This window comes from Otolemur garnettii, unplaced genomic scaffold (assembly GCF_000181295.1).
Source record: "Otolemur garnettii isolate 467f Iridium unplaced genomic scaffold, OtoGar3 scaffold00161, whole genome shotgun sequence".
Lineage (NCBI taxonomy): Eukaryota > Metazoa > Chordata > Mammalia > Primates > Galagidae > Otolemur > Otolemur garnettii.
In genome coordinates, this window is record NW_003852556.1 from 647,164 (window position 1) to 652,815 (window position 5,652).

A 5,652-nucleotide genomic window follows, 5' to 3' on the forward strand; every position below is an offset into this window, starting at 1 on the left:
AAAAAAAAAAAAAAGAAGATAAAGTAAATAGTTGAGTTAAAGAGACTGTTTTTGTAGCTGAGTCCTGGCTGTAGTGGATAGTCCTTGCTGGCCCAGTGGCTCTCTGCCCTGTGGCTCAGATCTCCGACATGGCCAGAAACACAAGTTGGGCTCTTCTGCCCCACAGCTGGCCCCTTGTTTCGAGCCCTCGGGCTTCGTTGATGTTGGTCACAATGTCTCTGAGAAGTTAACCTGAGTTTCTGCCTGTGGTTGTTACTGTGTTACTGACGTAAGAGCACGACAGTGCTCACCTCTCCCCGCTTTTCAAGGTGAAATCATTCTTTTCAAGTCTTTTAACTTTTCTGTTTATTAGTAAATGTTTATTTATTTATTTATTTGTTTGAGAAAGAGTCTCACTATGTCACCCTCAGTAGAGTGCCATGGCATCACAGCTCACAGCAACCTCAAACTCTTGGGCTTAACCGATTCTCCTGCCTCAGCCTCCCAAGTAGCTGGGACTACAGGCACCCACCACAATCCCTGGCTATGTTTGTTGTTGTTGTTGCAGTTGTCATTGGTTTTTTTTTGTGTGTGTGTTTTTTTTTTGAGACAGAGCCTCAAGCTGTCCCCCTGAGTAGAGTGCTGTGGCATCACAGCTCACAGCAACCTCCAACTCCTGGGCTCAAGCAAGTCTCCTGCCTTAGCCCCCCAAGTAGCTGGGACCACAGGCACCCACCACAATGCCCGGCTATTTTTTTGGTTGCAGCTATCATTGTTTGGCGGGCCTGGGCTGGATTCGAACCCACCACCTTAGGTATATGTGGCTGGCGCCTTAGCCACTTGAGCCACAGGTGCTGAGCCTGTCATTGTTAATTTTAGCTGGCTAGGGCTGGGTTCGAAGCCACCAGCCTCAGTGTATGTGGCCGGTGCCCTATCCACTGAGCTATAGGTGCTGCTCTATTAGTTAATGCTTAAATAAAAAATTTAGTGGCCAGGCATAGTGGCTCATGCCTGTAATCCTAGCACTCTCAGAGGCCAAGGTGGGTGGATCACCTGAGCTCACAGGTTCAAGACCTGCCTGAGCTAGAGCAAGACCTCATCTCTAAAAATAGCCAGGTGTTGTGGCAGACTAAAAAGAGATTTACCAAAAAAAAACCTAGCCAGGCATTGTGGTGGGCACCTTTAGTCCCAGCTACCCAGAGGCTAAGGCAAGAGGATCTCTTGAGCCCAAGAGTTTGAGGCCAGCACAGCATTCTACTCAGAGCGATAGAGTGAGACTGTCTCAAAATATATACATATAAATAATAATGTCTAATTATCACACAAACTGTATTTAATTTTGATTAGCATATATTACTAAAAACATCAATTTTTAATCCAGCATGTCAATATGTTTTTTATCATATTGCATCCTTATTCATCAGTGAAATATGTCTATAATTTCCCCTTTATAATAATATATTTTTTCTAATTTTACTATCAAGGTATCCAGACTAAGTAGAATGATTTTGAAGTATTTCTATTTCTACTGTCTATAAGACTTGGTGTGATCTGGTTTTTTTTTTTAGAAATTATTTTTTACTTTTATTTGTACATATTGGTCGTCTTTTTTTTAGACTTTGGTAAAAACATAAGGAAAAAAATTTTGTTTGCTATTTGTATTTTGTCTTGTGTATTCTGTAACAAACAAGTAGTAAATGATTATGTATTCAAAAAAAGGGGAAAAAAAGATAAGAAAATAGTGACTAATTCTCATATAAATTGTATTTAATTTTGACAAAGTACATTACTTAAATGTTAATTTTTAATTCAACATATTAATATGTTGTTTATATTGCATCCTCATTTATAAGTGAAATATGTTCATAATTTCCCTTTTATAATAATATATTTTCTCCAATTTTAATATCAGGTGTATCCAGATTAAGTAGAATGATTTTGAAGTATTTTTCTATTGTCTATAAGATTTGGTATGATCTGTTTTTTTGAAATTATCTTTTACTTATAAATATTAGTTGTCTGTTTTTTTTGAGACTTTAGAAAAAACAAAATAAGAAGAAGTTAACTGATCAAAGTATTCTATAATAGACATACTTTTATCTGACAATGGGAATGTTACTTTTTTTGCATTATTTCTATTATTATTGCCTAATATTTTGTTGCAGCAATCGTCTGATTTCTTTTCTGAATGTATTTATCTTATTTCGTTCTTTATGAGGTTTTTGTTCTCAGTCCTTATGTTAAATATTATTATTGTCATTAAATTTAGCCTTTTAATTCTGTGAAGGCAAAAGTGGAAACCTAATATACACATGTATGTGTAAGAAAAATAAATTAAAAATTAAAATAAAAAAATTAAAATAAAAAAAAGAAAGAAATTCTATGTAGAAAAGGAAACAGCCCAACAATATTAGGCGAAGAATATGCCTACCCAGCTGTCCACAAAATAGGAAGCTCAAGGGCCAACAATCATGAAGAGATGTCTGAGGCAAGCATGGAGGTGCAGATTTAGGCAGAGGATGAGGAGTAAAACTTCAGCAGACACCAGATGACCTCCAGGCCAGCACTGGAGAAACACGTCCCAACTTCAGAGCTGTTAAAACTGTCAAAGTTGGTTCAGTGCCTGTGGCTCAAGCAGCTAAGGTGCCAGCCACATACACCTGAGCTGGCAGGTTCGAATCCAGCCCAGGCCTGCCAAACAATAATGACAACTGCAACCAAAAAAAAATAGCTGGGCATTGTGGCAGGTGCCTATAGTCCCGGCTATTTGGGAGGCTGAGGCAAGAGAATGGCATAAGCCCAGAAGTTGGAGGTTGCTGTGAGCTATGATGCCACAGCACTCTACCCAGGGTGACAGCTTGAGGCTCTGTCTCAAAAAAAAAAAAGACCCTTCTTGTTTCAAAACAAAAAAAAAGCCCTGTCAAAGTTCATAGAACTGATGAAAACATAGTTTTTATTTTTATTTTATTTATTTATTTTTTAGAGACAGAGTCTTTGTTGCCCCCAGTAGAGTACCTTGGCATCATAGCTCACAGCAACCTCATACTCTTGGGCTTAAGTGATTCCCTCCTGAGCAGCTGAGGACTACAGGTGCCTGCCACAACGCCCAGCTATTTTTAGAGATGAGGTCTTGCTCTAGCTCAGGCTGGTCTTGAACCTGTGCGCTCAGGTAATCCGACCACCACAGCATCCCAAAGTGCACCACACATGGCCTTTTTATTTATTTATTTTGGAGACAGAGTCTTGCTATGTCACCCTCGGTAGAGTGTCGTGGCATCATAGCTCACAGCAATCTCAAACTCTAGGGCTCAAGCGATTCTCTTGCTTCAGCCTCCTAAGTAGCTGGGACAACAGGTACCCACCACAACACCCGGCTATTTTTAGAGATGAAGTCTTGCTCTGGCTCAGGCTGGTCTCAAACCTGTGAGCTCAGGCAATCCACCCACCTTGGCCTCCCAGAGTGCTGGGATTACAGGTGTGAGCCACTGCACCCGGCCAAAAACAGTTTTTATTTCTGTTTTTCTGTAAAGGATGAGCCTGAGCCCAAGACAGATTACATGACTGAGACTCAGTTCCTGACTAGTGGGCACTGAGGTTCACCCCCCAGGAGGCCGTCCTACCACTGTGTATACCTCAGGCCTGCCCCTACCTCCTCCCCCCACTGCACTCTAGGCCAGCCCCTACCTGTCCCCCCACCTGCACCACACATCTGCACCCCAAATCTGAACCTCTACCTGTGCCCCACGTCTTCTCTCCATGTCTGCCCCACCCCGCACCTGTACCGCACACTTGCCCCCTCAAGCTTCCTGTGCCCTCTGCCTGTACCCCATGTCTGCTCTCCACCTCTGCCTCACTGCACCCCACACTTGCCCTCTCAGGCTTCCTGTGCCTCTGTTGTTGCCAGAAAGCACCTTGCAGTGTTCACTGGTCACTTAGGCAAGGCCTGTGTGAAGGAATTTCTTTTCGCCAGCAAACACCCCATCCTAGTTGAGCAGAACATGAGGGCACAATGTGAGAAGGTGCTACACGTAGGCCCTGTCCACCCACGCTCAGACTCCCACGGTCCTGAGCCCTCAACCCCAAAGGCCTGTGGTAACAAATGAGCCCTCCTAGAGTGATGAGGGCACATGCGGGGTTGTGGGAGGATGATGCAGACAGGGCCCTGCCCAGGGCAGGGGTGGGGGGAGCCCTGTGCTTGCTGATCTCATGTCGGCATGCAAGTTCAGTGAACCTCCAGGAACGGGGAGGGTGCTATCCCAGAGACCAAATCAGGCAGTGAGTAAAGGAACTGACACCTTTAGGTCCTGAAGAACTAGTCTAACCTGGTTTCCCTCACAGACAGGCAGGTTGATAGTTACTGTCCCCCAGTAGGGGGACTGGCCCAGATGTGGCAGGTGGGCACAGCCCACAGCACCTGAGAATGGAGGTGGCAGTTGGAAGCCATGGAGCCCCAGCCATGAGCTCCATGGCCTCTCAAGTGGCTTCCCCTGCACATGCCCTGTCGGTATTGCCTTGTCACTGGGAGACACATCCCCGGGGCCAAGAGCATTGGCTTTGGGGTCACCTCTGTAGGTTTGAGTCCCAGCTTTACCACCGAATGATCCGGTATCAGTAATGATCACCAACGGGTCTCTGAGTGAGTGGGCCTCAGCGTCTCACCTTAAATCATGAACTGGCTGAACACAACAGCTCCACAGTCTGAGCTCTCTTCCTGTTGGCTGCTGTAAGCTATTTCTTACAACTAACTCTGTATATTAGGAAAGACCACTGTCTTTTGCAGGGCCTCATAATTAAATTGTAGCAGATAAAGTTTACACTCTAATAAACTGCTGAGTTTAAGATAATTGTTCTAATTTAATAGGCTCTTATTTTTTTTTTTTTTTGAGACAGAGCCTCAAGCTATCCCCTGGGTAGAGTGCCATGGCATAACAGCTCACAGCAACCTTTAACTCCTGGGCTTAAGCGATTCTCCTGTCTCTGCCTCCCAAGTAGCTGGGACTACAGGCACCCGCCACAACACCTGGCTATTTTTTGGTTGCAGCCATCGTTGTTGTTTGGTGGCCCGGGCTGGATTTGAACTCGCCAGCTCAGGTGCATGTGGCTGGCGCCTTAGCTGCTTGAACCACAGGCGCTGAGCCTTAATAGGCTCTTAAAATAAGAAATTACCTTGGTTTATGGTCAGTGCTTAGCCAGAGTTCTTAAGCTACACCTAAAGTTTAGAAACTCCATAATTTACAGAATATTTTAACTTACTTGGGGGTACTTCAGAAGAAATAGAAGTGAAAAGTCTTGGCCAAGGGGTCTTTTCTATTTGGAAGAAAACTTTGCTGGCATGATAGGGACATTTAAGGTGATTTTTTTTCAAAACACTATCTGTATTTCAGAGGAAGAGGTGAGGAATGTTGAATTAGGAACTCTAAGCTCTTTGGAAAAAAGCAATATAATTTTCCCACACTCACTAAATGGATGCAGCTTCATTGATTTCATAGAGTTACTTTTATGTCAAGATATCATTTTATTACTAAGCAAGTAGAATATTTTTCATTAAGGCAAATCATATTAGCCCAAATTCAGCAATAGAATTAAAGTAATGAAGAAGGGGTCAGAATATTTCATCCACTCCCTGCATTCTTGCCTGTACTTTATTAATAAAATTATAAGTGTGTTAACAGG

The 5,652-nt window shown here is 43.3% G+C and overlaps 1 protein-coding gene across 1 annotated transcript in view; it reads left to right on the plus strand.

The window, feature by feature from the left end:
- The window catches only part of GRTP1 (growth hormone regulated TBC protein 1), a 30,794-nt gene that overhangs the window by 15,098 nt on the left and 10,044 nt on the right, over window positions 1-5,652 (plus strand). The gene's annotated exons all lie outside the window — the stretch shown is intronic.